We start from the raw sequence: 11,652 nt of genomic DNA on the forward strand, positions 1-11,652 counted from the left end.
ATCCCATATGGCCTCTCAGACTTCCCTTAATGCCACCCACACCAACTCCACTCAGTTCTCCTTACATTCCTCTACAGTCACTCACGCCACCTCACATGTCATTCAGATATCTGTATATGCCTCTTAAAACTTCCTACATGCTACTCACATACCTCCCACATTTTCTAAAGGAAAAAATATAGGGAAAACTCACATCCTTCCATGAAAGCGCAACCCATTTAAAGGTCTACAAATTGGGACAGATGGGAGGTATGTACTCAGACGTTAACATGTCCCCCTCACAGATGCATCCCCACTACCAACGCGCAAAAGGACACTCGCTGGCAGGGTCATAACAAGGGTGGTGCGAACGGTGCATGGCATATAGCACATATGCCCTGTGGCCACAATCACAATAGCCTTTGTGACTGTATGCACCCCCACATATGCCAAATGCTGTGTACCGCCCGCTGCAATGTATAATAGTAGCGGTGCACCAGGCTCCGCGCACCACTACCATTACACATTACAACTGACAGCGCTGCAGCTGCCTGTTTCCTTTGGTTCGCCCCCCCCATCTCCTGCAGTGTCTTCTGGGACTGGGAGAGACGTCATGACGTCTCTCCCAGTCCAGTCCCAGTCCCACAGTGTAGCACTTTGCTAATATGGGCTTTGAAGTTCCTGCAGTTTTTGTGGTTTCATTGTCTTTTTTACAGTATTTGGTAAATTACCGGAATGTACTGTACATATATGGCGACTGAATTTCCTCTGCGTTATAGTCTACGCATACACGTGATTTGAACTAATAAAATGTTTGTTATATACTCTTATAAGAAACTATTTTAATTTTCTCTGTTGAGTTAGAAAGCTATTGTGGAAGGAGGAATCGGGAGGAGGAGGAATGATGAGGGTGGAGGAGGAATGAGGAGGTGGGGCTCTTCTTTGAAATAATGTGTATAAGGGGCTCTACTGTGGAGTAGGAATGTAGTTATAATGCTGACGGACGGATTCCGGCGGTCTAAATATAGATGCCGGAATCCCAACCACCAACATAATACTGACATCAAAATCCCAACAGAGATCGGGATCCCGACTTCAAAATACCAATGCCAGGAATCCTGAACGCTCTTTTAGCGGGACGCACTTTCGTCCTGCAGCGGCGGGAGGGAGGCTAGGTTTATCCATTAGAAGGGGGTTAGGGTTTAGGGACAGGAAGGGGGTGGTTAGGTACCGGGGAGGGGGGTTAGGGTTAGGCACTTACAAGGGGAGGTTAGGGTTAGGCACCAGGTGCATAGCGTTAGGTTTAGGCAGCGGGGAAAAGAGGATAAGGCACCAACGTGGAGGGTTAGGCACCCTCAAGGGAGGTAGTGATGTGCACCGGAAATTTTTCGGGTTTTGTGTTTTGGTTTTGGATTTGGTTCCGCGGCCGTGTTTTGGATTCGGACGCGTTTTGGCAAAACCTCCCTGAAATTTTTTTGTCGGATTCGGGTGTGTTTTGGATTCGGGTGTTTTTTTACAAAAACCCCTCAAAAACAGCTTAAATCATAGAATTTGGGGGTCATTTTGATCCCATAGTATTATTAACCTCAATAACCATAATTTCCACTCATTTCCAGTCTATTCTGAACACCTCACAACTCACAATTTTATTTTTAGTTCTAAAATTTGCACCAAGGTCGCTGGATGACTAAGCTAAGCGACCCAAGTGGCCGGCACAAACACCTGGCCCATCTAGGAGTGGCACTGCAGTGTCAGACAGGATGGCAGATTTAAAAAATAGTCCCCAAACAGCACATGATGCAAAGAAAAAAAGAGGTGCACCAAGGTCGCTGGATGACTAAGCTAAGCGACACAAGTCTGCGGCACAAACACCTGGCCCATCTAGGAGTGGCACTGCAGTGGCAGACAGGATGGCACTTTTCAAAAACTAAGCCCCAAACAACACATCATGCAAAGAAGAAAAAGGGGTGCAAAGAGGTAGCTGTATGACTAATATAAGTGACACAAGTGTGTGGCACAAACACCTGGCCCATCTAGGAGTGGCACTACAGTCCCACTGCACTAATGGCGGACACCAGACGCATGTCTGACACCAACATAGCTGTCAAGGCCTCAGTTATCCGCTTTGCAACAGGATGACTGCTGTCATATTTCATCTTCCTCGCAAAGGACTGTTGGACAGTCATTTGCTTAGTTGAAGCAGTACAAGTGTCTTCCGACTTCCCCTCTGAGATGATGATCGACTCCCAGCAGCAACAACAGCAGCAGCAGCAGCAGCAGCAGCAGCAGCAGCAGGAGGAAGTGGTTCTTGATCTTTCCCTATATTAACTTCCAAATTTTTGTTCTCTATTATTTTTCTGGAGTTATATAACAAAATGCAGCACAGGTGAGCGTACCTCTACACCACACAGGGCAAACCCTGTAAAAATTATTTGGATTAAATATTAATAACCCCTTTATTTGGAGTAAATAATATACAGTACAGGAAAGTAACACTGAACTTATATGGCAGTACAACTGGACTGGAGTGTTATACGGCAGTACTACTGGACTTATACGGCAGTACCACTGGACTTATACGGCAGTATCACTGGACTTATACGACAGTACCACTGGACATATACGGCAGTACTACTGAACATATACGGCAGTATCATTGGACATATACGGCAGTATCACTGTACTGGAATTATACGGCAGTACCACTGGACTGGAATTATATGGCATTATCACTGGCCATATACAGCAGTATCACTGGACTTATACGGCAGTACCACTGGACTGGATTTATACGGCAGTACCACTGGACTTGTGTGGCAGTACCACTGGACTATACGGCAGTACCACTGGACATATATACGGCAGTATCACTGGACTTATATGGAAGCATCACTGGATTTATGTGGCAGTATTACTGGACTTATACTGCAGTTCCACTGGACATATACGGCAGTACCACTGGACATATACAGCAGTATCACTGGACATATACGGCAGTACCACTGGACTGGAATTATATGGCAGTATCACTGGTCATATACAGCAATATCACTTGACTGATGTGGCAGTACCACTGGACTGGATTTATATGTCAGTATCACTGTACTTATATGGCAGTACCACTGGACTGGATTTATACGGCAGTACCCTGTAAAAATTATTTGGATTAAATATTGATAACCCCTTTATTTGGAGTAAATAATATACAGTACAGGAAAGTAACACTGAACTTATATGGCAGTACCACTGGACTGGAGTTATACGGCAGTACCACTGGACTTATACGGCAGTACCACTGGACCTATACGGCAGTATCACTGGACTTATACGACAGTACCACTGGACATATACGGCAGTACTACTGAACATATATGGCAGTACCACTGGACATATACGGCAGTATCACTGGACATATACGGCAGTATCACTGGACATATACGGCAGTATCACTGTACTGGAATTATACGGCAGTACCACTGGACTGGAATTATATGGCAGTATCACTGGCCATATACAGCAGTATCATTGGACTTATACGGCAGTACCCTGGACTGGATTTATACAGCAATATCACTGGACTTATATGGCAGTACCACTGGACTATATGGCAGTACCACTGGACATATATACGGTAGTATCACTGGACTTATATGGAAGTATCACTGGATTTATGTGGCAGTATTACTGGGCTTATACGGCAGTATCACTGGACATATACGTCAGTATCACTGGACATATACGTCAGTATCACTGGACATATAACGGCAGTATCACTGGACATATAATGGCAGTATCACTGGACTTTTACAGCAGTATCAATGGACTTTTACGGCAGTATCACTAGACTTTTACAGCAGCATCACTGGACTGTATTTATACGGCAGTACCACTGGACATATACGGCAGTATCACTGGACTTATATGGCAGTACCACTGGACATATATGGCAGTATCACTGGACATATACGGCAGTACCACTGGACTGGAATTATATGGCAGTATCACTGGCCTTATACGGCAGTATCACTGGACTTATACGGCAGTACCACTGGACTGGAATTATATGGCAGTATCACTGGCCATATACAGCAGTACCACCGGACATATATGGCAGTACCACTGGACTGGATTTTTACGGCAGTATCACTGGATTTATACGGCAGTATCACTAGACTTATACGGCAGTACTACTGGACATATACGGCAGCATCACTGGACATATACGGCAGTTTCCCTGGATTTATACGGCAGTACCACTGGACTGGATTTATACGGCAGTACCACTGGATTTATACGGCAGTACCACTGGACTGGATTTATACGGCAGCATCACTGGACTTATATGGCAGTACCACTGGACGTATACGGCAGTACCACTGAACATATACGGCAGAATCACTGGACATATACGGCAGTATCACTGGACTTTTACAGCAGTATCACTGTACTTATATAGTAGTACCACTGGACATATAAGGCAGTATTGCTGTATTTATATGGCAGTATCACTGGACATATACAGCCATATCACTGGACATATACGGCAGTACCACTGGACTAGATTTATACGGCAGTATCACTGGACATATACGGCAGTATCACTGGACATATACGGCAGTACCCCTGGACATATACAGCAGCACAGGGACACCACCACTGGACTGATGCAGGACAACACAGCACTACTGAAATGGACTGGACCATCAAGAGATTTCTGATACCATCAGAGGTGTGGGATGCTGACCGATCTTAGACATATGGGCAATCACTTACAAGTAGAGATGTGCGGCGGGCATTTTTCGTGTTTTGTGTTTTGGTTTTGGATCTGGATCCCTGCTCGTGTTTTGGATCTGGATTGGTTTTGCCAAAACCACCCTTTCGGGTTTTAGTTTTGGTTTTGGATCTGGATGATTTTTAAAAAAAAACATAAAAATAGCTAAAATCACAGAATTTGGGGGTAATTTTGATCCTACATTATTATTAACCTCAAAAACATTTATTTCCACTCATTTCCAGTATATTCTGAAAACCTCACACTTCCCAATATTGCTTTTAGGCCTAAAAGTTGCACCGTGGTAGCTGTATGACTAAGCTAAGCGGCACAAGTGTGCGGCACAAACACCTGGCCCATCTAGGAGTGGCACTGCAGTCCCACTGCACCAATGGCGGACACCAGACGCATGTCTGACACCAACATAGCTGTCAAGGCCTCAGTTATCCGCTTTGCAACAGGATGACTGCTGTCATATTTCATCTTCCTCGCAAAGGACTGATGGACAGTCATTTGCTTAGTTGAAGTAGTACAAGTGGTCTTCTGACTTCCCCTCTGAGATGATGATCGACTCCCAGCAGCAACAACAGCAGCGGCAGTGGCAGCAGCAACAGGAGGAAGTGGTTCTTGATCTTTCCCTATTTTAACTTCCAAATTTTTGTTCTCCATTATTTTTCTGTAGTTATATAACAAAATGCAGCACAGGAGAGCGTACCTCCACACCACAAAGGGCAAACCCTGTAAAAATTATTTGGATTAAATATTAATAACCCCTTTATTTGGAGAAAATAATATACAGTACAGGAAAGTAACACTGAACTTATATGGCAGTACAACTGGACTGGTCTTATACGGCAGTACCACTGGACTTATACGGCAGTACCACTGGACTTATACGACAGTACCACTAGACATATACGGCAGTACTACTGAACATATACGGCAGTATCACTGGACATATATGGCAGTATCACTGTACTGGAATTATACGGCAGTACCACTGGACTGGAATTATATGGCATTATCACTGGCCATATACAGCAGTATCACTGGACTTATACAGCAGTACCACTGGACTGGATTTATACGGCAGTACCACTGGACTTGTGTGGCAGTACCACTGGACATATATACGGCAGTATCACTGGACTTATATGGAAGCATCACTGGATTTATGTGGCAGTATTACTGGACTTATACTGCAGTTCCACTGGACATATACGGCAGTACCACTGGACATATACAGCAGTATCACTGGACATATACGGCAGTACCACTGGACTGGAATTATACGGCAGTACCACTGGACTGGAATTATATGGCAGTATCACTGGTCATATACAGCAGTATCACTGGACTGATGCGGCAGTACCACTGGACTGGATTTATATGGCAGTATCACTGTACTTATATGGCAGTACTACTGGACTGGATTTATACGGCAGTATCACTGGACATATACGGCAGTACCACTGGACATATACGGTAAGACCACTGGACATATACGGCAGTACCACTGGACATATACGGCAGTACCACTGGACATATACGGCTAGACCACTGGACATATACGGCAGTATCACTGGACATATACGGCAGTATTACTGGCTTTTACGGCAGTATCACTGGACTTTTACGATAGCATCACTGGACTGGATTTATACGGCAGTATCACTGGACTTATATGGTAGTACCACTGGACATATATGGCAGTTTCACTGGATTTATATGGCCGTACCACTGGATTTATACGGCAGTATTACTGGTCTGGATTTATATGGCAGCATCACTGGATTTATACGGCAGTACCACTGGACATATATGGGAGTATCACTGGACTTATAGAGGAGTATCACTGGACTTATACGAGAATATCACTGGACTGGATTTATACAGCAGTATCACTGGACTATACGGCAGTACCACTGGACATATATGGCAGTATCACTGGACATATACGGAAGTACCACTGGACATATACGGAAGTATCACTGGACATATACGGAAGTATCACTGGACTGGATTTATATGGCAGTACCACTGGACAAATACGGCAGTACCATTGGACTGGATTTTTACTGCAGTATCACTGGACTTATACGGCAGTATCACTAGACTTATACGACAGTACCACTGGACATATACGGCAGCATCACTGGACATATACGGCAGTGTCCCTGGATTTATACGGCAGTACCACTGACTGGATTTATACGGCAGTACTACTGGATTTATACGGCAGTACCACTGGACTGGATTTATACGGCAGCATCACTGGACTTATATGGCAGTACCACTGGACATACACGGCAGTACCACTGGACATATACGGCAGAATCACTGGACATATACAGCAGTATCACTGGACATATACGGCCGTACCACTGGACATATATGGCAGTATCCCTGGACATATATGGCAGTATCCCTGGACTTAAACAGCAGTATCACTGTACTTATATGGTAGTACCACTGGACATATACGGCCATATCACTGGACATATACGGCAGTACCACTGGACTAGATTTATACGACAGTATCACTGGACATATACGGCAGCTTCACTGGAAATATAACGGCAGTACCACTGCACATATACAGCAGCACAGGAACACCACCACAGGACTGATGCACAACAGCAGGACAACACAGCACCACTGCAATGGACTGGACTTATACAGCAGCACTGGACATATGGCAGCAGAGGACACCACCACTGGGACTGGACTGATGAAGCACAAGACACCACCACTGGACTGATGCAGCACAACACAGCACCACTGCACTGGACTGGATTTATACAGCAGCACTGGACATATGGCAGCAGAGGACACCACCACTGTGACTGGACTGATGCAGCACAAGACGCCACCATTGGACTGATGCAGCACAACACAGCACTGGAATGACACACATAAGACAGAGCAGGTCGCCACACCACTTTCCCGTACAGACAGACACTGAGGAGAGGGACACATCCTCTCTCTACACTCTCCAGGACTGGAGTGAAAATGTCGGCGACGCGCGGCTCCTTATATGGAATCCAATACCAGTGAGAATCTGACAGCGGGATGATGACGCTTTGCCTCGTTCTAGTTCCTGAGTCTGGCGGGAAGTCCCGAGCCGGACTCAGATCTGGGCTCAGGACGTAATCTGGGCTCAGGAGCGGGTTCGGATCTCAGAGATCCGAACCCGCTCTTCTCTACTTACAAGGCATGGATTTGACTTCCAGGTTTAGGAACTGGGAGCTCTTCTGCACATGCACAGACTAACGTGGCAGCAGCCGGGGGTCCTGGGAGGGATCCCTCTATCAGAGAGAATTACAGAGAGAATCCAATAGGCTTCTATTGGGTAACGCCAAATAAACAAGGCGTTACCCACTGAATCCAGCTTGGTACATATGGGAAATGAGTCCGAGTCCCGAAAATGGCTTTTTTTTTGGTTGCATTCTCCCTTTAGTACATCCTGACCTGTGTGTTAAGCATATACAGTATGCTAGTGTAGGCTCTAGGAATGGGGATCCCTCGACGTTGGATTGAAAGCTGAAATGTTTTGAGCAAAATATCCCCAAGCTTTTATTTGCTAGACACACACTAAATTTGTAGTGATGGTGATAAGCACCGACAATAATTGTCTCTCTCTTTTGTATTCATATATGGCATTAGTATTGTCATGCACCATGTATAAAATGGGTAAAATCAAGGGCAGAAATTTATATTTTCTGTTTTTGTACCAAAGATATTACCCTGTATCCAGTATCTTATACTGATCTGATTTAGCACCACACGAGAGTCATCTCCGTTTTTCTGATATTGTGCCAACAAGTAATATATATAGATTTGCATATTATTTATTACACATATTCATCTTGTGTTTTATGTTCTATTGCGCAGTACAATGAAGAATATCTCATTAATACTGATGAATGTCCCATTTATTCCTTATCATAACACCAATCTATATCTATCTGTAATAAACCTTTACTACCCGAATTGAAGTCGTGGAAGCATGCATGTACCACAAATAGCTATAAGCCAAAGGCAGCAGCAATATTTGAAAATCTAAATTTGAGTTCTAAAGGTTTATCACATTACTTACTGATAAAAGTAATATTAATGTCTGGAATTACTAGACAGTAAAATTAAAAGTGGGAAACTGATATAAAGTATGTTACCTAAAACTATTAGAAAATATTGCAATGCTATGTGAGCACTCTACAGTAATGTAATGTTCATTGTAATTTAACATTCTGTTATCATGGTCACAGTCTGAGCTACAGTACATTCCGCCTTCCTTACCTCCACAAGTTGCAAACTTGTACAGTAACACAGCTTCATAGGAACAGCAATCAGTATGACAAAACTGAAATAATGGATAACCAGGGCTTTGAGGTAGTGATATAAATTAAGAAAGCTTAAACTGTGCTGAGAACTCTTACAGTCATTAACTTGAGTTTAGAGAAAAAAGTTTTTTTGGGGAACCGCACCAGTCAAAAAGCTAATGTAGATATAGATAATGTCCTCTCAAAAACTGAATTCGTATCACAGAATTACTTCTGAATCTGGTAAGCATGCACATGAAAGATTTACTATCTTTTCAATTGTGTGTGCGTGTTACCTTCAGTGGTGTTCCCTAGAGTCAAAGAATATCAGGGTAAAGGCCAAAAAAAGAAAACTGGAAAGTAGAAGACTCTTATTTGGGAGCACTCTAATTCAGATGGACTGATATATTTAAATATAAAGGTACTGATAGAATCAAATCTTTAATGGGGTCTTATTAAAACTAGATTATAGGAGTCAAATTTGAAAACAGTGTGTGAATCAATAACTTAGCGAAAATGTATTAACAAATTATAATGTATAATTAGTAGCATAAATGCTACAATATTTGAAGAGCCAGAAAATCTTTTCTATGGCCAAGAAATTTTTGTCACACGATAGTTATACAATGTTCATCACATAGTATATGACCATCATTTATTCTGCAAGTATCCCAAAGGGAAATTTTATTGCAGAGAATTGAATCATAAGTCATATGAGTCCGAATGACAGATGGTATTTTTTATCAGTGATATAAAATTAGGCAGCATTGTTCTTGCAGTACCAGGGTGTTCCAAGGTGGTCTCCCATCCAAGTACTAACCCGGACCTCCACTGCTTGGCTTCCAAGATCAGAGGAGATTGGGCATCTCCAGTGGGGTATGTCTGCAACTATTATGCTTGCCTTTCTTATCACTCTGATTGCATGCACAGCAAATGCTGATTATCCGCAATGATGTAAATGAAACATACATGTGATATTTAATACCATAGACAAAAGTAAAATATATAGTGATTGTCTATTAAGCATGCGTGACATATATGACCATAGACAAAAAAGACGGGTATAATGGAAGCCTATTATGTGGAAAAATTCATAAATACCACATACCATCCAAAATGAAGCTTTCCTTAATACCCAATGATAAATAGTTAAATCACCAGTGTGGCAACTGAATATCATTAAATGCCATGTATATGTGTGCAAGAAGACAATTGCTCGGCATATATGGCCCTATAATCGTAACGAGTATTTATGCAGTGATATATAGAAAGGCAGCAATTTTTGCAGTACCAGGGTGTCCCAAGGTGGTCTCCCATCCAAGTACCAACCCGGCCCTCCACTGTTTAGCGTTTATGCTGAGATGCAATTAAGCAACTCTAGTGAGGTATATCCGCAGATATTGCACTTGCCACTGATACCACTGACTTAAGATGCTTACTCACAACAATTGTATTCTTAATTGGTATATCTTAGAGCTGAACATACAAGTGGTAATATAGATCAAGGGACTCTAATGCTATATCTAGCAATTATCCTCTATGCAGTGAGTTCCAATGAGTAGTCTCAAGCAAGAGTAAATACTCTGGAGTCTAATCTCCCGTGTTTCTAGATATATAGCTGTTGACAGATGTATTAATGCAAACCTTGTGGCAGCATACAATACCTCATGTACTGTATATAAACACAAAGTGAACAATTTTTCTGTGACACACATGTGGGCATAGACTAATGTCATTAATATGTCAAATAGCCAAGCAATAATCTACTCAGAGACCAAATATTGTCTGACCTCCGGCATTTTTTGGAAAGATATACAGCCACTGACTGATGTAGCTAAAATACAACAGTATAAGCCCTGTGGCTGTGGAAGATATCCTATATGAAGCAGTTTCCTGTTACACACAGAGAATTCATAAAGCCATAAGCTGATACCATTAATGTATCTCTGATTCTGCAACAGTATAGGAAATAATGTGTAGGATAGATAGGCAGTCCCCTATGGTGTATAAAAAGATCATATGTCCATAAGTTGGTGTCATTATACTATAGGGTCAAAAAATAGTGCGTTGCGTCTCGGCTGTACCGTTAGATCTAATCATGAACAGCTAGCAGCTAACCTCCCTTAATTGAATCAAGGGTGGGTGCTGGATATGAGTCACCAAGCATAAAACAGTTAAAGGACGATATACGATACCAAAAACCGGGTGGTCCCACACCGGTTTAATAGGGGTGCCTGTGTCCCTTTAATCCAAATATCCGGAGGTCAGGCAGTGCAAATGGTCTCTGTTGCCTATTGTGACGAGGTACTGCTGATCATGCCGCTTCTGTCCGTATGTGAGCTCCAAGTGTGCGGTAGCATGTGGCCGTTGCCTGGTGACGGACTCGATGATCCGGCTGTTGTCCTGTGATCAAGCTTACCATGCGAAATGTACGTCAGGACCTCGGCGGTCACGTGGTGCGCACACGTGACCTCAAAAACCGGATCATCGAGTCCGTCACCAGGCAACGGCCACACGCTACCGCACACTTGGAGGTCACATACGGACAGAAGCGGCATGATCAGTGGTACCTCATCTCAA

General features: G+C 43.2%; 1 pseudogene; it reads right to left on the reverse strand.

Moving 5' to 3' along the window:
* Positions 1–9,842: 9,842 nt before the first annotated feature.
* LOC134971371 (5S ribosomal RNA) lies at positions 9,843–9,962 on the reverse strand (annotated as a pseudogene).
* Between the last annotated feature and the right edge of the window lie 1,690 nt (positions 9,963–11,652).

This window comes from Pseudophryne corroboree, chromosome 11 (assembly GCF_028390025.1).
Source record: "Pseudophryne corroboree isolate aPseCor3 chromosome 11, aPseCor3.hap2, whole genome shotgun sequence".
Taxonomy (NCBI): Eukaryota; Metazoa; Chordata; class Amphibia; order Anura; family Myobatrachidae; genus Pseudophryne; species Pseudophryne corroboree.